The sequence below is a fragment of the Lynx rufus genome, unplaced genomic scaffold (genome assembly GCF_022079265.1).
Source record: "Lynx rufus isolate CCGP_SWC_20201006 ecotype Redwood Valley unplaced genomic scaffold, mLynRuf1.p SCAF_1, whole genome shotgun sequence".
Taxonomy (NCBI): Eukaryota; Metazoa; Chordata; class Mammalia; order Carnivora; family Felidae; genus Lynx; species Lynx rufus.
Genome location: NW_025814823.1, coordinates 146320285 through 146341671, shown reverse-complemented (window position 1 = coordinate 146341671; position 21387 = coordinate 146320285). Strand labels below are relative to the sequence as shown.

At 38.7% G+C, this 21387-nt stretch overlaps 1 non-coding gene across 1 annotated transcript; it reads right to left on the bottom strand.

Annotated features, from left to right (window-relative positions):
* Positions 1-6162: 6162 nt before the first annotated feature.
* Positions 6163-6269, bottom strand: LOC124523075 (U6 spliceosomal RNA). Its single transcript, XR_006964907.1, has one exon. It is a non-coding gene; the product is annotated as a U6 spliceosomal RNA (small nuclear RNA).
* Between the last annotated feature and the right edge of the window lie 15118 nt (positions 6270-21387).

Sequence of the window (21387 nt, the reverse complement as noted above, 5' to 3'; positions counted from 1 at the left end):
TGTTGATATATTTTAAAAATAATATCTGAAAACAAGAGTTAAAGTTGTGTTTAACTGTGTCAGTTTTGAACTGAAGTTTAGACTAGAACTGGCTATCTATTCTGATCTCAGATATATTTAACTTTTCTCCTGGATTTGACAGGAATAGCACTCATTCAAGATAAAGCTACCTCTCCAAGCAGAGAATAGAGTTCTATATTTTAGGTAATAGTTCCAGACGTCTCAAAACACCTTTTTCTAGTAATTTCTGTCATGTCTCTTCCTTTTCCATGCTAGAAGACACAAAAAGGAATAACTCCTCTGAGAACTTTCTCTTGGTAAAGTCACTGAGCAGCTAGAGACTATAATGAAGTTGTCAGAAATGCATTAAGAAATCAAGCAATTTGTTTTCAAAAATGCAAAAAAATATCACAAAAGAAATAGAATGCCATTTTTTACACTGGATACTTCTCTCACATAGAGTGAAAGATCATTTGTTACCATAAAATCAGAAGTTGTGAGGAAAGAGAGGGATGCGTATACATGCTTTGGGAGTAGAAACAAGTGATTCTCTCTGATTTGACTGTTTTCTAATCTCCTTTAGCAAGTAATGGCCATATTGACTCTAGTAATAATTAGTTTTTAATTCTGGAGACATCAACTTATTAAAGTACATAAAGTCAATAGATCACAATAGGTGTTTTTTGTTTTTTTTTTGTTTTGTATTGTTTTTTGTTTTTGTTTTTTTTTTTTTGAGAGAGAGAGAGACCGAGAGCATGAGCAAGTGGGGGAGTGGTGCAGAGAGAGGGAGAGAGAGAATCTTTTTTTTAATATGAAATGTATTGTCAAATTGATTTCCATACAACACCCAGTGCTCATCACAACAGGTGTCTTCCTCAATGCCCATCACCCACTTTCCCCTCCCTCCCACCCCCATCAACCCTCAGTTTGTTCTCAGTTTTTAAGAGTCTCTTATGGTTTGGCTCCCTCCCCCTCTCTTTTTTTTCCCTTTCCCTCCCCCATGGTCTTCTGTTAAGTTTCTCAGGATACACATAAGAGTGAAAACATATGGTATCTGTCTTTCTCTGTATCACTTATTTCACTTAGAATAACACTCTCCAGTTCCATCCACTTTGCTACAAAAGGCCATATTTCATTCTTTCTCATTGCCACGTAGTATTCCATTGTATATAGAAACCACAATTTCTTTATCCATTCGTCAGTTGATGGACATTTAGGCTCTTTCCATAATTTGGCTATTGTTGAAAGTGCTGCTATAAACATTGGGGTACAGGTGCCCCTATGCATCAGCACTCCTGTATCCCTTGGGTAAATTCCTAGCAGTGCTATTGCTGGGTCACAGGGTAGATCTATTTTTAATTTTTTGAGGAACCTCCACACTATTTTTCAGAGCGGCTGCACCAGTTTGCATTCCCACCAACAGTGCAAGAGGGTTCCCGGTTCTCCACATCCTCACCAGCATCAATAGTCTTCTGATTTGTTCATTTTAGCCACTCTGACTGGCATGAGGTGATATCTCAGCGTGGTTTTGATTTGTATTTCACTGATGAGGAGCAACATTGAGCATCTTTTCATGTGCCTGCTGGCCATCTGGATGTCTTCTTTAGAGAAGTGTTATTCATGTCTTCTGCCCATTTCTTCACTGGATTATTTGTTTTTCGGGTGTGGAGTTTGGTGAGTTCTGTATAGATTTTGGATACTAGCCCTTTGTCTGATATGTCATTTGCAAATATCTTTTCCTATTCTGTCGGTTGCTTTTAGTTTTTTGATTGTTTCCTTTGCAGTGCAGAAGCTTTTTATCTTTATGAGGTCCCAATAGTTCATTTTTGCTTTTAATTTCCTTGCCTTTGGAAATGTGTCAAGTAAGAAATTGCTGCGCCTGAGGTCAGAGAGGTTTTTTCCTGCTTTCTCCTCTAGGGCTTTGATGGTTTCCCGTCTCACATTCAGGTCCTTTATCCATTTTGAGTTTATTTTTGTGAATGGTATAAGAAAGTGGTCTAGTTTCATTCTTCTGAATGTTGCTGTCCAGTTCTCCCAGCACCATTTGTTAAACAGACTGTCTTTTTTCCACTGGATATTCTTTCCTGCTTTGTCAAAGACTAGTTGGCCATACTTTTGTGGGTCCAATTCTGAACTCTCTATTCTATTCCATTGGCCCATGTGTCTGTTTTTGTGCCAATACCATGCTGTCTTGATGATTACAGTTTTGTAGTAGAGGCTAAAGTCTGGGATTGTGATGCCTCCCGCTTTGGTTTTCTCCTTCAATATTACTTTGGCTATTCGGGGTCTTTTGTGGTTCCACACAAATTTTAGGATTGCTTGTTCTAGGTTCAAGAATAATGCTGGTGCAATTTTGATTGGGATTGCATTGAATGTGTAGATTGCTTTGGGTAGTATTGACATTTTAACAATATTTATTCTTCCAATCCATGAGCACGGAATGTCTTTCCATTTCTTTGTATCTTCTTCAATTTCCTTCTTAAGCTTTTATAGTTTTCAGCATACAGATCCTTTACATCTTTGGGTAGGTTTATTCCTAGGTATTTTATGATTCTTGGTGCAATTGTGAATGGGATCAGTTTATTTGTCTTTCTGTTGCTTCATTATTAGTGTATAAGAATGCAACTGATTTCTGTACATTGATTTTGTATCCTGCAACTTTGCTGAATTCATGTATCAGTTCTAGCAGACTTTTGGTGGAGTCTGTCGGGTTTCCCATGTATAGTATCATACCATAATTTTATGATTATTAATTATAATTAATATTAATTATAATTAATATTATTAATTCTAGAATTTTTTCTTCTAATTCATCTATACTCTGCCTCTTCAATCTGTGCTATGGCTGCCTCCATTTTATTTTGCACCTCATTTGTAGCATTTTTTAGCTCCTCATGACTATTTCTTAGCCCCTTGATCTCTGTAGCAATAGATTCTCTGCTCTCCTCTCTGCTTTTTCAATCCCAGCAATTAATTTTATGACTATTATTCTAAATTCTTGTTCCATTATATTGCTTAAATCGTTTTTGATCAATTCATTAGCTGTTGCTACTTTCTGGAGTTTCTTTTGAGAACTATTCCGTTTTGTCATTTTGGTTAGTCCCTGTGGTGGCTCCAAACTGCAGGGCACTTCCCCTGTGATGTCTGGAGTAACTTGTGTTGGTGGGCAGGGCCACAGTCAGACCTGATGTCTGCCCCAGCCCACTGCTGGGGCCACAGTCAGACTGGTGTGTACCTTCCCTTCCCCTCTCCCAGGGGCAGGACTCACTGTGGAGTGGTGTGACCCCTGTCTGTGCTACTTGCACACTGCCAGGCTTGTGGTGCTGCTTTGATGGGATCTGGCCAAGGGCATATTAGCCGGGGCGGATCCACAAGGTGCACAGGGGCGGGAGGGGCAGGCTTAGCTACATTGCTGTCGGTGGTCCCCTGCGGGAGGGGGCCTGCAGCACTGGGAGGGAGGCAGGCCCATCGGAGGGATGGATACACAGAAGCACAGCGCTGGCATTTGCGGGGTGCAGGCAAGTTTGGTGACGGGAACTGGTTCCCTTTGGAATTTTGGCTGGGGGATGGGTGAGGGAAATGGCACTTGACAGTGCCTTTGTTCCCCCACCGAACTGAGCTCTGTCTTCCCGGGCTCAACAACTGGGAAAGAGAGAATCTTAAGCAGGATCTATGCCCAGCAAGGAGTCCAACTTGGGAATTGATCTCGAAATCAAAAGTCAGATCCTTAACCAACTGAGCTACCCAGGTTCCCCTCATTTTTAAATTATGTTTGTGTTGTTCAAATGTTATTTTGCTTTATGCCTGGTATTTTATGTTTCCTTTGCAATACACTACTATTCTTTAAATATGCCTTTGTCTGTACTATACCATGGTGACAATTTGGGAAATTACACTGGAATTAGGAAGTTCAAAGTATTTTTTAGAAATCTGTCCCATGGGGTGCCTGGGTGGCTCAATTGGTTAAGTGATCCACTTCAGCTCAGGTCATGATCTCACATGGGTTCAAGCCCTGCATTGGGCTCTGTGCTGACAGCTCAGAGCCTGGAGCCTGCTTCCGATTCTGTGTCCCCTCTCTCTCTGCCCCTCCCCCACTGTCCTCTGTCTGTCTCTCAAAGGTGAATAAATGTTAAAAAAAAATTAAAAAAAAAGAAATCTGTCCTATGCAACCAAATAGTTTGATGTTACTACTTTCTAATATGCTACTACTACATTAAAATTTAATTGAATAAAAAAATTGAAAAATATAATAAATTGTGTCAGGTTTTGTCATGAGATTTTTCATTTGACTGTTAGGAAATGACTTCGGAAAGTGATTGATCCACTTACCCTCTCTCTTTTTAAAATTATTTTTTATTTTTAAATTACTTTTATTGTTTTTAATTTTTATTTGAGAGAGAGAGAGAGAGAGCAAGTGGGGGGGGGGAGAGAAAAGGGAGGGGAGGAGAAAGAACGAGACTCTTAAGCAGGCTACACACTCAGTGTGGAGCCTGATACCATGATCCTGGGATCATGACCTGAGTCGAAATCCAAAGGTGTATGTCCAACCGATTCAGCCACCAGGCACATCACCCTCTCTCTTCACATAGAACAGCTTCTCAACGTTGTGGTTTAACCCAGGAATCAAGGATTGCAATTGTTCTGGATTTCAGATATGAGGGGCACTAAAACAAAGAGCAGTACTTCTGCGAATATCCAGCCATTCTGCAAGTGCTCTCTCTGCCTTCAAAACTGATTCAGGAGTGAGAGTCATGGGTACATTTTGGTTGGGGGCAGGACAGGAGACAGGAGAGAAACAACACTTCTTATTCCTTCCATCTCTGTCTCATCCCTGTGTCCACATACTTGCTTCTGCTGAGAACTTGCAGCTTGTGACGGTTGCTCACACTTGGACCTTGAAGACTAAGGCTAAAGGATTCTGTTGGGCATTCCAGAATAGATCCTATTAGCCTTTATGTCCTATAAGAAATTCCCTTTCAGCAAAAATATCTCCTGCTGAAGACCAAGATATCGTATTATACTGGGAAAAGCATTTGATTAGGAGTCAAAATCTAGGTATTAGTCTCAAACCTTTTAATGCTAATCTAATGCTTGAGATACTTTTTAAGCTTACACTAGCAACAGGCATTTTGAATGCTGTGAGTGTCATTTATGGGTACGAGAAGGAGACAGCCAAAAATCTCCCATCTTCCAGTTTTTAAAATATTAATGAAAAAGGCTAGAATTAAATTATTTATTTGATACGAATTGGTCTGCTCACATAGATCTAATTACCTCATCAATTCCTCTCCTCAGCTTGGTTTGCCATGGCGCTTTTAGTCATCTATGACAAGGCAGCCTGGTCCTACTCCTGGTTCCAGAAAACTGAACCACAGGGCCAGGCAGAACCACCTGTTTTCATTCGTGTCTTGTATTACAATTTAAAGTACTATAAAATGAAGAAAGCTGAACTCATATTCTATTGTAATTAAGAGAAAAAAATCTAATGGAAATATTTTGATGATTAGTGTCTGATGTTACTGTATTAATATTATATTTCTTTAATCTTGGCTGGTAGTACCCAAGAAAAAATTAGGAAATAGTTGCTGTTACTTACTAGGTAAAGAACTCAACTTGAGATCACAAACATGATGCCATGTCAGATCATTGTATTTTGACTCATATATCTCGCCATTAAGCCCTCAGATGGCAGTCCCATCCCAGCATATAGCAACCACAGTTTGAGGATTGATGATAATGAACCATCATAGAAGATTTCAAAAACACCAGAAAATATTCTTCTGTGATAGAAAAGGGCAAGAAATAAAAAACTGTTTTTCTAAAATAAAAATCAATAAACACAAGTGGCAGGTAGAAATGAAGACTACATTTTTTCTAAGTTTGGGTGATATGAATGTAACAATCAGTGAGAGTTCTATTTCTTCCTCTTTTAAAAAAATACAGAGGGGTGCCTGGGTGGCTCAGTTGGTTGAGCGTCCGACTTCGGCTCAGGTCATGATCTCGCACTCTATGAGTTCAAGCCCCACATCGGGCTCTGTGCTGACAGCTCAGAGCCTGGAGCCTACTTCAGATTCTGTGTCCCTCTCTCGCTCTGCGCTCACCTGCTCCTGCTCTGTCTCTCTCTCTCTTAAGAATAAGTAAGACATTAAAAAAATTAAGATAAAAAATACAGAATACTTTACGAATTTACATTTCATCCTTGCACAGGAGTCATGCTAATCTTCTTTGTATTGTTCTAATTTTAGTATATGTGTTGCCAAAGCAGACACAGTAGGACCATTATTTAAACTCAGTGCCTGGCATAGAATGAGCCATCAGTGGGGGCGCCTGGGTGGCTCAGTCGGTTGAGCATCCAACCTCGGCTCAGGTCACGATCTTGCTGTCCATGAGTTCAAGCCCCGCGTCAGGCTCTGTGCTGACAGCTTAGAGCCTGGAGCCTGTTTCAGAGTCTGTGTCTCCTTCTCTCTCTGCCCCTCCCCTACTCATGCGCTCTTTCTCTCTCTCTCTCTCTCTCTGCAAAAATAAATTAACTTCAAAAAATTTTGAAGAATGAGCCATCAGTAAATGCATTTTTAATGAATAAAAATGGTTGATATATTTACTTTTCTTAAGCATATTCTCATCAACCTTATAATATGTGAATTAGCAAATTTTCCTTCTCTTGATTTTATTTTTAATTTTGGTTACAAGATGTTATAGGTAAGCTGATCCTTAAAAAAAAACTGTCACAAGAAAAATAATGGAAAGAGAAGATTGAAGTCCATTTCCAAGCCCCGAGTGAAGGAACTATTAGGTTATAGGAGGATGATGGGTTCAAAGACAGACATCCTCCTTATTTTTCCCTTTCTTTCTTCTTTCCTGTGTGACTAGCCCCCAAATTGAGGAAATTTCTATGTGTAAAAGGAAGTTAATCATTTATGGATTAACATATCTGTAAAACTGCGGGTTTAGCAGATCTAAGTTTTGCTAAATCAGGCCACATGTAAGCCATTAAATGTTGGCCACAAACTTACAGCCAAGTGAGAAATGGAGGCTAGTAGAAACAATTTAAGTGAAGGTAAGTGAAGGGCTTTTGCCCTAGTAGACAGACAGAGTGGGGGGTGGTGGTGAACAGATTTGAAGCAACCTTTGTCTGGGATTGTGGAAATGGGGAAGATATTCATGCTTAGGGGGAATTTCACTTGGCATCTGGCCATTGTTATTTTGGGCCCAAACGTGCTAGACTTTTCAATCAGAGTGAGTAACTTCCCTGTAGAATTGAATACCTGTAAAACAATCACAACTACTTGTCTGCTGGATATACACTAGAGGAAGACAGGCCAATCTACTTTAAGAATCTAACAAAGACTTCTGTCACCTTTCTTCCTTCACAGTTTGAGTTTGCAGGTTTCTACCTGTCTACATGTATAATAAGGCAGAGGAAAATAGCTCAAGTTCTTAAAAAGTGAGTGAGATAGCTTGAATGCAATGCTAACTTTATTTGAATATTTATTCTCAACTAAATAGCTCCCTTTGGTGATCTTTCTTCCAAGTAAAATACTTGACAGCAAAGAAAGTCTTCCAGTTCCAACATGTTTACCTGTTCACTTTTGTGTTAGAGCCTGTGGTTTGCCCTGATGCAATGAACAAACAAAGGGGTTCAGAGAATAAGAGATATTCTTGGGAAAAGACAAGTATGAAAAGTGCTATTTATTTTAAAAGGGCAGGTGGAGGTTATGTATCTTGTGTATTTGAGAGAGGCCCATCAATTCAATATGCAGAAGAAACATTATTCTTTAGGATTACTATTCACAAAGCAAATGAAAATATCATCATTTCAAAGTTTAGCATTTTGGTAATTAAAACTTCTTTAAGTAAATGAGTTTTTCTTAAGAAAGAGAGAAAGAAAAAAGAAAGAGAGAGGAAGGAAGGAAGGAAGGAAGGAAGGAAGGAAGGAAGGAAGGAAAGAAGAGAGAAAGAAAGAAATCTAATAATGACATCCATATCTCTTTGGTTCATTTACATGTATAATGTGAATCACCATCTATTTAACTCTAGTGGGACCCAGGTACATTAGAGACCTTTACATGCTGATTTTCTCTGATCTATTTCCTCTTAAAGTATTTATCAAGATACACTGGCTTGTTAGTTAATCTCCCTCTTTTTCCTCTATGCCTCAGAGTGGGATTCTCAAATGCACGTACTAACTGCATTGGAATAACCTGTACAATTTAATTTCAAAGCAGATTCCTGGGCCTTGGTCCAGGTGTCCTGAATCAGACTTTCTGGGTTCAAGGCCCAGCATTTTGTATTTTTAATAAATTCACCAGGTGATGCACACTATAATTTCCTAACTCTGTTATAGCGGGGAAAACTTACCTTCCAGGGAGTGGCAGCTTTAACTTGAAAGTGGGACATGGAAAACAACTCAGAGATTTCTAGCCAAATGAATACAATCATGCTTCAGGTAAAAGTTTTGCAAACTTACATACTAAAAATACATATTTCCAATCGTATTTCAAGGGAAATTATCATACTAGGAATTTTCAACAGGATAATTTGAACTGGGATACATATATATTCAGGTATGTGCTTAACATAGGAATGCATCATTTTCCTTATGGGAAGTTTAAGAGTGACATAATATTACATCATTGCGTGAGTGGCCACAAAGACCTGTATTCCTGTAAATGGGCATCACAGGAGACTTTTCTGTGCCACTGTGCCATGGAAACACAGGACTCAGCAATGCCCTGATCCTATGACCGTTAAAAACAGTCACTCATATGTGACAACTAACAGAACTTGATAATTACACTTCAGTAGCTTGATATGGCACTCTCCAAACTTTGGTTAATGACTTAATATGTAATCAAGTGTCTTTCAAAAATGTCTACCAAGGCAGGAAAGGTAAAACAGGTCATACAAAGAGACAAATACCAGCACTGAGAGAGATTACAACCTGCTCCTCTGTGCTCACAGCAAAAGCTATCGTTCTCTCCCCAGTTCCATGTTATGATCATTCATAGATCTTTTTTTTTTATATAAACATTCACATCTATAACTAAGCCTCACCCAGGAACTTCAGACTTAATTAAACTGTGGTGGAAGAACAATGAGAACTGGAAAGGAAGATCTTCAGTCTTAGAAGGCTGAAGAAACTGGGAAGGGAGCCGTCATCAGAACAGAGATTTTAACATTTCCCTGTACGAGGATGACTGGTGTTTGTTGATGTGGAATAGAGGAAGCTGAAGCCTGAAATGTGAGGGGAAAGCCTTAGAGAATGAAACCCATTGGCTGTGCACAGCACTGGAGAGGTGTGGCTCTCAGAATCACAGGGACAATGAAGAGTCAGAGTGAAACAGGGGCATGGAATGAAGGACTAATGGAAGTACAAAATATGGACTACCTGGCCACTTCCTTCCCTCCCCCTAAACACAGCACTCCTGGCAGTCAGACATATACTCTTTGAACAAACCAACAAATGGAAAAAGGAGGAGGATCTTTTCTCATGGTATTGAATGAGCAATCTAAGAAGAACCAGGACAGCCAAGAAAGGCACTGGAGCAAATGCATCTGTTCTGTCAGGGTAGGGTCCCCTAGTGTGAGAGCTGGCTCCCTGACCACTCACCCTACAGTGCAGCCGGCTGATTGACAAGCCCTGCCTACCCTCAGAAAGCTTACAAACTGACTTCAGTGGCCTGTGCTTAAATATACATGAAAAACAAGGGACACCAAACATGAGAAAATACTGCAACAAAAACACACAAATCAAAATCAAAATTAACAACAGAAAAAAAGTGATCCTGAAGGAAAGAGAGTTAATTCAGAATGTAGAAAAAAAGTCTTTCTTAATTTTTTTATTATTTTTATTTTAGAGAGAGAATGTAAGCAGGAGAGAGGGATGGGGGTGAGGGAGGGAGGTAGAAAGAGAGAGAGAGGGAGAGAGAGAAAAATCTCAACCAGGTTGCATGTCCAATGCAAAGCCCAACTTGGGGCTCAATCCTATAATCCTGAGATCATGACCTGAGTCAAAATCAAGAGTTAGATATTCAACCGACTGAGCCATCCAGGCACCCCTAGAGAAAAACAAATCTTTCTAATTAATGTTAGAAAGATCAGAGAAGATCCTGCATCCATAAAACAAAGAAACAAAAAAGATGCAATGAGGAAAGAAAAGTTAGAGAACAAAAAGAGCTCTAGATGCTTACAAAAATATGGTTTTTGAAATTAAAATAAGAAAAGGAAAAAAATTGCAAGAGTTGAGACTGTTGAGTAAATCCAGAATAAAAATCAAAAAGTTAAAAAGATTTTAAAAGTGAGAGAAATGTTGTAAGACATATATTAACATATATAATAATTCAGAAGTCCAATATCCTATTCATAGGAATTTTAGAAATAGACCAGAGAAGACAGAGAGAAGGAAATGAAAAAGAAAGAGAGAGTTCATTCCTAGAATGGAAGACAAAAGTCCCCAGACTAAAAAAGACCAGTTCATGAAATATTAGAGCCCACTCTAATTGTCATATTTTCATATCATTTCAGAATACCATGGAGAAAGATTATCCTATTAGGTTCCCAGAAGAAGAACCAGGACATCAATGAATGACAAGTGTAGTTTGGCACTGGTCATCCAATCCACAGTTTTGAATGCTAGAAGGTAATGGAACAATGCCTTCAAAGCTTTGAGTAGAAATTACTGACAACTTAGAATCCTAAAATCAGTTAAACCAACTGTCCCAAGAAGGACACACTTCTAAGACCATCAAAAATGTTATTTCCCTGAAAGTTACTTTCTGCCACCATTTCTTAGGATATTATTTGAGGATACATTATGGCACAGCAAGACAGTAAATTAAGGAGGAAAATGTGAAATTTGCAAACAAATGATTCAGTCCAAGAGAGGATTGATTGTGCAGTGATCCATCAGTGGAGGATAATGAAAGACTTGGGAAAAGGTGTCAAAGAAAAAAGGAGATTCAATACTACTCTTGAGATATTAAAAGATTTTATAAGACAGAAAAGGCAGGCAATGTAAGAAAAAAAAGAAAAGCAATTAGAAAACAAATAAACCAGATAAAAAACTAAGTGTAATCATAATACTCATTACTTGACACTGCAATGGATACTGTTTATGTTGTCATTAGAATATAAATAATGGTTAATGACTTTCAACTTTAAGAGACAACCTAAAGAGATAGTATTATCCAATATTTTAGAAAACAGACTCTAAAATTCTTACTGGCCATATGAATCCAGAAATTTACTTAATTTCTACGTTACTCAATTTCCTTTCTGTAAGATAGAAATAATAGTTGAACACCTGGGTGGCTCAGCTGATTGAGTGTCTGACTTTGGTTCGGGTCATGATCTCAGGGTTTGTGGGTTTGAGCCCCACATAGAGCTTTGTGCTGGCAATGAGAAGCCTGGTTGGGATTCTCTGTCTCCCTCTTTCTCTGCCCCTCCCCTGCTCTTGCTCTCTCTCTCATTCTGTGTCAAAAATAAATAAATATTAAGTTAAAAAAGACAAACAATAGTTATCTATTTTATAGTCTTATTGAGAGGCTTAAGTTACTTTACACAAAGTAACTTAGTACTTAGTGCTTTTGACACATAGTAAGTCCTCTTTAGGAGTTAGTTAAAACAACAAACAACATATAAAAAGTAGAAGTATTTACTGACAGAAAAAAAAGGAATGTTATGAAATTTGACAATACAAATGTATAAGTACAGACAGTTGAACATGAGGAAGAAGAGAGAAGTGGAATCCAGATGCTGTTTATAGTTGATAGAAACAAAAATAAATAACGAAGACAACAAAAAACAAAACTTAGCAAGATCACTGTGTAAGTGGGTTAAGTCATAATCCATCATAACGAGAAACTAATCATAGATTATGACTATAATTAATTATAAAGCTAGCATGTAAGCTTATAACAGAGAGGAGGAAACAGAAGAACAAAAAGAAATAAAAGTGTTTTCTTTAAGAATCATGGAAGGTAAATAGCTTTACCTTTAATTGTCTTATAATTTTCCTTGTCAGTTTTACCTCAGTAAAACTAAAAAAAAAAAAAAAATGATGGTAAGGAGGGGTTCACAGTTGATGGTGGGAACTGCAGATTTAAAAAAATAAAATAAGATTAGTGCTAGGATATCCAGAATTCTTGCTAGGAATTTCAGGAAACTCCGAGAATTTAGAAAATATGAAAATCATAGGAAAAGAATGCCAATTTCTAGACAAAGTCTGATCACTTAAAAATAATCTAGTAATTGGCCATAAGAGATAAGAATAATGTTTAATTTCATTAATAAAGTCAAACAAAAATCACTATATCTGAACAAGTAAGGCTTAATGTCAATCACTCATTTACTTCTCCACCCTTTGAAAGCATCAAGCATAGTTTGGGGAGCTACTGACTTCAAGCTCTTTGGGACAGTTTGCTGTCTAGTCTGTTCTTCTCCTCTCTGCTGGTCTCTTTTTTTCCCAGGTAGTCTGCTCTTCTCCTTTCTGCTAGTCTTTTTTTTTTTTTTCCCCAGGCTGCCCTGTGAAGATTTCTACACCATTAGATTTCCTTTCCTGTGTTCCCAAAGGATGAGCACATTTGTAGTCAGTCCTGGAAACCTGATCTTTATCCTGAATCTCTGCTCAGAAGCCCCCAGAGATGGATTATGTTGATACCTTATTTTATTAAGAGAACTGTAATACATGAAATAGCAATGCTTGCTTTGGTGAATTTCATCAGTGCTTCTTAATCTGAACCTTGCAGAGCATGATTTTTTTTGGCTATTTGATTTCTTTTATTCTTTGGTCAGGATCTAGGACCTTAAAATTCACCGTCTTATTCAGTTGTTTGTCTAGACTAGAGGTAGCAATGATGACAACACTTCTATCTGCCAAAGCTGACCAGAGTTTCTTCTATCTGCCAAAGCTGACCAGAAGCTGACCACTTCTATCTGCCAAAACTGGAAGAAAACTCTACCTGTCAGCCTTAGCTGGATGCCTAGGAAACTTTTCTTCATATACACACATATACACATATTTCAAGAGGTTGGTTAGGTGTTGCCCTTGAAAATCCCACTCTTCAAAATGGTACAGAAAGTTTCATATGAAATGTCTAGATTTAATGAAAGCTAAGAATATAAAATAATAGGTATTTTTATAAGTAATCTCATCAGTGGCTTATGGCTCCAACTTCATAATTTTACAGTTACATTAGCTCTCCTCCATCTTCCCTTTCCTTTCCTTCTGTCACATGTGATTTAGCTGATCTTCATGCTTAGAGGATACATGTGATGTCAATAGAAGACTTTAAAGGAGTATAGGAGGAACTATTTTCTCCTGATGACTGTTCACTACCAGAATCAAGGCTGGTAGTTCTTATGCTGGGGGTCAGGAGCTGAGAACTCAGGACGGAGGAAATAGTCACAGGGGCTGCCACTAGCAACTTCAGAATGAAAGAATAGCAAAGAAGACAATGTGGCTGAAGTTCAACAGGGTAGAGAGTCCCCAGAAGTGAGATCAGAGAGGTGAATGAGATGGTGAGGTAGAGGGTGGATTTTGTAGGGCCGGGAAGGCTTTGAAGGGCCTTTACTTTGGAAGAAATGGGATGTTATTGGAAAGTTTAAGCAGAAGAATATCAGGTTTTTACAGTATCACTCTGGCTGCTCTTTTGAAGATAGACTATTTGGAGAAAGAGTGCAACGGGAAGGCCACAGTAAGGCTACTGCAACAAGCCACGCCATAGATGATGGTTGCTTGGACGAGAAAGGTGGTAATGAAAGAAGTGAGAATTGATTGGATTCTAAATATATTTTCAAGATGAAACCAATAAAATACACAGATCATTTGAATGTTAGGAAATAAGAGAAAGATAGGAGTCAGGGTGACTACAAGATCATGGCCTGAACAACTGAAAATATGGAGTTGCCATTTACTGAGATGGATATGTCTTTAGGTACACCAGACTGGTGGAGGAAGATCAAGGGTTCAGTGTGAGAAATATCAAATTTGAGAAATCTGTTACAAATACAAATGGAAAGTTGATAGGAGTGGTCAAGAAACGAACTTCTAAGTTTTAAAAATTTATGTCAATAATTGAGTTCACACAAACTAAGTATCCCAGGATAAACTGATAGCTTGATGATAATCTTGGATCCTTCATATAAAAATGCTATGGCAGATATTCTATTTTTTGGGTGTTATTTTTATTGAGTAACAATTATGAACATTCCTAAAAGATCCCCAAAAGAAAGCATAGCAGAGAAGTTTGAAGATAAAAATCTTTTTTACCCTTGTTCCCAAAATTGACACCACTGAGCCTCAAAAGCCCGAGGGCCCTTACTATCAGATCATCCATTGTTATAATAAAGCATGTCATGTCAAATTTAGCAGGCATTTTCACAAAGCATATTTTACACTTGACTTGCCCGTAAGCATTTAGATATTTATTTCTCCCTGAAGCCACCTGTAAAGTTAGATTAGATAATTCTTAAGAGTTTGATTTTGCTCAGGTGTGCTGACAAGCACAAACAATAAATCCTTGGGAAATATCCAGAATTTAGCTGCCCTTTGTCTGTGCAAGTTGAATGAACCAAAAAAAAAAAAAAAAGTAATAATAAGTAAATAAAAGACAATTTAATTTATTCATTTATCTCTTTACTGAAATTTTTGTAGCCAGTTTATGTGATTTGGAGTTGTCCTTATTAATTATCTCTCTAATCTAAGGCAAATCCATAGTGGAGACTACATAGATAAAGTATTGCCAAATTGCCCTCTGGTGGGAAATGTTCCTCTGTCTATCAAGACAGACTCTCTATGCAGTATGCGTTAAAAGATAGATGTTGGAAAAAGGAAAACAAGAACAGTGTGCAGAGATAAGTGGTTTGTTCAATTTTTAGTAGTGCATTTTGCTTTAAGTCCATCCAAATAAGGTTAAAAGGGGAAGAAAAAAAATACTCTCAGTCAAGGCCAAGGTGACTTTGGCTTCTTTTTATTTATGTTTTTAATGACTAATCATTTGTTAAATGTATCCATTGACTGTCAAAAATTCCACTCTTTCTATTCATTTATAATCAGAGGAAACTTCTGGGAGATTTTTAAAGTTTTCCTTTATCCAGTAATGGGATGAGCCATGGGCTACACAATGCTTACATAACCTTTGAAGTCAAAAAATAAAAATACAAATGAAGTCAAATGGCAGTTTTACGAGATCTGCAGTGTGAGTCTCAGGATGCTTCAATTCCATGACTGAAATTACAGTTTATTTTCGGCACTGACTCTGTGGAAGATTTGTTTTATTTTTGGCATATGACACATAATCAAAGGAGTTTGAATGTGTTTCTTTTTAAGCCACTTCAAACTTCTTTGTGGATCCAGGATCAGCCAATCAACAATCAAGTACATGAAGGAAAAAGTTGAATTTTATGGTATAACTTATCCCATAATACCAAAAAAATCTTAATTATCATTAAGTACATACAAATAAGCCTATTTTTACACATGCTTGAAAGGGGAAAAATCCAATCTTGGGAAGTGGGGCAGTGACAAATAAACGTAGATCAGTTCACTCACTCAAATACAGATAAGGAATATCCTTGTACCCATACAGCTATACCACATTTCTCTAATGGACATGTACTGGTTCCTTTCTGTGGATGCCAAGCATCCTTGTTCCTCCCCTTCCTTTGGGACTTCTTCCTCCTCCCCTCTTTCTCTCCCCAATCCTACCTGTGGTTCCCATGGAAACCATCAAGTTCTTGCAAGGCATTACTATAGATTAGTCCAGGGGTGGGCACCTCCCCCAGCTAAGCCATGCAAAGCTTTTCCATAAGCAGCTTTAACCACCACGTAAAGAAGAGATTCAGTACCTCTCTGGTACATAGAAACCACAAAATGGGAAATGGTATCAGTGGTAAGTCTATAGTGAAAGAGAATGAAGCCAACTCCCTGAGAAGAGCAAAGGTGAGTCATGGGTAGGAGAAGAGGAAAGGAGAGAGAGGGAGGGAGGGAGGGGGGGGGGAGAGAGAGAGAGAGAGAGAGAGAGAGAGAGGTCAAGGTTTCCTGCTGACTTAAGGCCCAGATGCATTCATAACTTTTCTGCTTCTTCAATCTTTAGTTTTCATAAAGCAATAAATTGCCTTCCCTGCCTCGGTTGCCTGAGTTAGTTGAAGTGGATTTTCTGTTAGTTGCCACCAAAAAAAAAAAAAAAAACCAACCAAACAAAAAAAGACCTTCCCAGCCCTCCAAATAAATAAATAAATAAATAAATAAATAAATAAATAAAACAAAAACAATTAAAACTACCATAATTTACGTATACCTGTGCATGATTTAGATTCAGTAATTATAACTCTACGCAAGACTTCTGAAAGGCAAATTGACTTCAGCTCCCAGGAGTCCCTGAGATTTAAGTATAGAAGTCACAAAATCAGGATGAGCTTAGAGCAATCCAAAAAGTTGACAAAAGCTGGTGTTCTCCTGTTCAAGGGTACACAGTAACACACCCATGTAGAGGAACAGAGGTGAACAATTCAGCTGTAGACTCTTTCTTTCAAAGTAAGTTTATATTTGGCTCATGCAGAGAATAAATGAACTAAAATTGATATTCTCTACAGCTCTGAACCAATCAGCCTTCTACGTTGCTCCTTAAACTAAAAAGAATATGGGGCGCCTGGGTGGCGCAGTCGGTTAAGCTTCCGACTTCAGCCAGGTCACGATCTCGCAGTCCGTGAATTCGAGCCCCGCGTTCGAGCCGCGTCAGGCTCTGGGCTGATGGCTCAGAGCCTGGAGCCTGTTTCCGATTCTGTGTCTCCCTCTCTCTCTGCCCCTCCCCCGTTCATGCTCTGTCTCTCTCTGTCCCAAAAATAAATAAACGTTGGGAAAAAAAATTAAAAAAAAAAACAACTAAAAAAATAAAATCTCTTCTGGAAGAGGTGAAGGGCAAGCAGATGAACTAGTCCAGTGTGGAAAAGCTATAGACATTATGAGTCCAACCCTCTGCCTGACCCAAGCTATCCTCTTTTTATATGACTTGACTTAAAAAATGTGCAGCTCCAAAATGGAGAGGAATTTTCTCCAATTATCAATCTGAGGAGAGTTCCTTGGGGGAGTTTACATACTCTTTATCTGCTTTGCAGAGGAAAACAAAAACATACTCTCGAAACCCTTCAAAATTCAAGTAAGAGCAAGGATGAAGTGGGGAAGCAAATTCTGGCTACAAACCACCAAACCCATAATTTTACACTCTACAAGCATCTAAATACACGAAATCATGCAGTATAAACACTGTTGATAAAGGACTACCACACAGTGTTTAATACCCCTACAGGGAAATAAAAAGACAGCATAAATATGTTTTGTTTTGTTTTGTTTTGTTGTTTTTACAAAAGACACATTCTCTATAGTTTCAGAAAAATTATTATTTTTAAAGAAACTAAGTGATGTTTCTCTTATTTCCCATTTAAAGTAAGTATCGTAAACAAGAGCATGGATTTAGGGGGCTAAAGATGTTTATGAATCAAGAGTGTCCATAATTCCCAGTAAAGAGCTTAGTCTGTGTAACTTTCTAAAGCTTTAAGGTAGGAAGCAATCAGTATCAACAGTGTGTTGATATAAAGAAAGCTGTGTCCAACACTAATCTGGCAGGTAGGTTTGCCTGCAGAGTTCTCTTTTCATTTATTCAAGCCCATAAAGCATATTTTCATTCATCAGACACTATGGTGACAATTCTTGATTCAGAAAGATGGTCAGTCAAAAGTAGTGACTTTCCTGTTAGAGACTAGTAATCTCTGGCATTTCTAACAGCAGTACTTGGAACAGCAGCTCTGGAGACTCAGACGACGGAAATTCTGGTAGTGTGCCTCTCAGAAACTCATGGCTTCTGGCCAGCATTACCCACCCCAGCAACTTCACTGTACTTGTAATGTGCTTTAGCTCTTCCTTTGCCACTACTGTCTGCCATTCCTTCCCCCACCCCTCAAGTTCTTCTTTCTCCCTTTAGTCTTCCATGTCCTTATGGTTGCTCCTTTTCTCCCTTCTTTGTGTCTTTTAGCTTCTTTTCCCATTTCCAACTGCTCATTCCCTCTGCAAATGTACCTCATTTTCAGTCTTTTTTAGAGATCTTCTGGTTCAGCTAATTGATATTAACCTTAGTGGGGAGGGCTTTTACACTAGCCCACCTCACTGGTTATCTGCCAAGTACAGATCATCTCTTTCTGATTTAGAAACACTCTTGGTCTAAGTAGTGATGCCTTGGGTGGCAGGGTCATGTTGTCAATTTTCTTTTTCTTTCTTTCTTTCTTTCTTTCTTTCTTTCTTTCTTTTGTTTGTTCTTTCCTCTCTTCCTTACTTCTTTCCTTTTTTTTTTTTTTTTTTTTTTTGAGAAAGAGAAAATACGCACGAGTGAGGGAGAGGGGCAAAGGGAGAGAGCAAGAATCTTAAGTAGGCTCCGTACTCAGCATGGAACCTGACACAGGGCTCGATCCCATGACACTAAGGTCAGGACCTGAGTTGAAACCAAGAATGGGACACTCAACGAACTAAGCCACCCAGGCACCCCAATGTGGTCAATTTTCTTAAGGGATTTGTGGCATAGGGTCACTTAGAGCCATATAAGCTCATACTGCGTTGTCAATCCCTCCACCACAGCTGCTATGGGAATTATATAAAAACACACAGGAATTTCATAGCATCTGAAGTCTCAGAAAGGAAGTAAAAGAAGAGTGTAAAAAGCTACAATAGCTAGGGAAGGTCAACACTTACAGGTCTAGTCGTTCCAATCTTTAAAAAAAGAAGAAAAATTCCTGATTCCCCATCCTCCATGCTTTCCAACTACTGCCCTATTTCCCTTCCACAGCCTTGTAAGAATCACCTGCACTCATGTGTCTTTTAGCCTACTTTTTATTTATTCTTCAACTTATCCAGTTTGCCTTTCATTCCCATCCCCATTCAACCACAGTTATTCTTGCTACAGTCACTAGCTCCCTCCATACTGTTACACGCAAGGAACACTTTGAGTTCTCTTATTACATGATTACTTTAAGAAAAAATTATCCCAAATTTGGAAATAGATAAAAGAGATTATGAGGCCTATCTTATTTCTACATACAGGGACCAAGAAGTTTCTGGGAAAGAACTCATCACCAAGAAAATGAAAATAATGTAGAGAAACTAATGAACTGATATTGGAAGGGAGAGAAGAGTCTGAACACAATTTGTCACCTAGGTTATGCCCTGGCCTATTTCCTAGAGACTCATGATTGAGTTGGTGGAGGATACAATTTTAATGAAAGAACAAGTAAAAGTAAAAAAAAAGCCATTTTCCCTTAGATCTCTCTGGGGTGTGAAGAGTGCAAAGAACCAGGCTCATGAGCACCAGGAATGGTACTGATGGCAGAGACATCATCACTGGTGATGAAAGTAGCAGCACCAGGAAAGCAGAGTTTGCTGCAGCTGTCACTGGATGCCATGCCCTGGATATTGAGCAGAGTTACACTTGATGTAGATCTAGCAATGTCTTTCTCTGCAGGGGGAATTTCATTCTGGTAGGCGGTGTCGGCAGCAGAAGCAGCTACAGTGGTGTTTTTGGCGGGAGACACAGCTGCCACTCTTGGCATCAGCTACAGCCAGGGTCTTTACCACAGCATTCAAGACAAAAGAGGGATGGAATTCAGGCATGCCATGGCAATTGAGAGGCTTACTTCTCAGAGCACATGGGAGAATCCCTCTGGGAACTCCAAACTCTATTGGTGAAAAATCTGAGGAAGGAACCCGTTCCTTCTGAACACAAAAGGATGAACCTTTAAAATTCTATTCAGCTACCAATGTTGATGTCCTATCCCTTGGCTGGAATGATTTGGGAAGCAAAGGTCACATACATACCATACTCACCAGCACCTACACCTTCTTGGCTAGAATCACTCACTCACATGTGTGAGTGGTAAAGGCCAAGAAATCTTCACTGCCAACATGTGCTACTTTGAGCTGCATTATGTGACACTCTGTTATTTCAATGACCAATGTCAAGCCCAGTATTTGTGACAATACAAGGACTGACCTCTTCAGTAAGCATGAATAAAACTCTAAAACTTTCCCATACTAAACAAGCCATTCCAGTCTGAAGGCCTGCCATATGCGTGACGCCCTTCTGAGAAAAGCAGCTGCAAGGGGATTCCCTGGGCACAGAGACGCATGCTTTCTGCCAGGTGACCCTGCCCTGGTCACAGTTAACTGGGCCAGGGCCTGATGCCTGATACAAAGAATACTACAAAAGCTTTTCAGTAAAGATAGTGACAGGCTGAACTAATCAGATTCTCTTGGTGAGTTTGAATGCCAGATATCCAGAGAGCTTTGGCAGAGGAAAGTGGCACGGGATGAGGGAGACAGAGAAAGAAGGCAATGGAGAGATGCCATGTGCCAAGAGAAAGAAGATGCCCGGAAGCAGAGAGAGTAGTAGCAGAGAGGTTAGAAGTGGTTAAATGGTCTCAGAAAAAGTGAAAGCAATGCTAACTTGAGTCCTACTAGGAGGACACAGGAGAGTCGAAAGCATTGTATTCTGAATGCCATTTTAGATCTTGTTCTAGTTTCTTGAGGCCTGAATGGGCACCTGATATTTGTAAAAATGAAATAATTTATTAGTTGAATATAAATGAGTAAAACAATGGTAAAGTCAAGAGAGAAATCAAAGTATTTGAAAGGTAGATTATTCAATATGCAAATGAATTCGCAGAAAATGCACACCTCTGTTTGCTTCCTAGCTTTGCTTATCCAGCAAAATACTCATAAGCGGGACAGAAAACCCACACTTCAAAATGTGTCATATATACCAATGTAAAGCTCTTTTGTTATTTTTACTGTCATTCTTATTTCAGTGGACATCCTTATGTTTTATCATAAGTTTCTCTGTTCCTTGTAACCCAAATGAGCTGAAAGATTCCTTATTTCACCAGGTATCTTTAAAACAAAACCCCAAACCAGAGTAATATGAAGGTGGCTCTGTTCCTCGCAACCTAAAAGAACATAAGGTAAAGGAGAAAAGGAATGGGAATGGGTGATAAGTTTGGATTGTGACCTAGAAACTATGTGTATAGACATATTTGAATAAATTTTCTGAAATAATGAAGAGTAATCTGTGGGAAACACAAAATTAGTCTTTAACAGCCCACCTCCCCATTTGTAATTTAAAGTTTCTTCCCCTTTCTTACATCTCGGTTACTCTTTTCCCTCATGACAGCTTACACCATACGATTCCTATTAGGAGAGCAGCAGTCATCTTATGATCCAATAACACTTCACCTTCATGAGGTGCTGAAGGATCAAGACAGCATGCTCACGCCTTTCAGATATTCCCCTGGGTAAAACAAAGTGTAAAAATAGAATGAACCACCAACTGTGTCCGCAAATTCTAATTT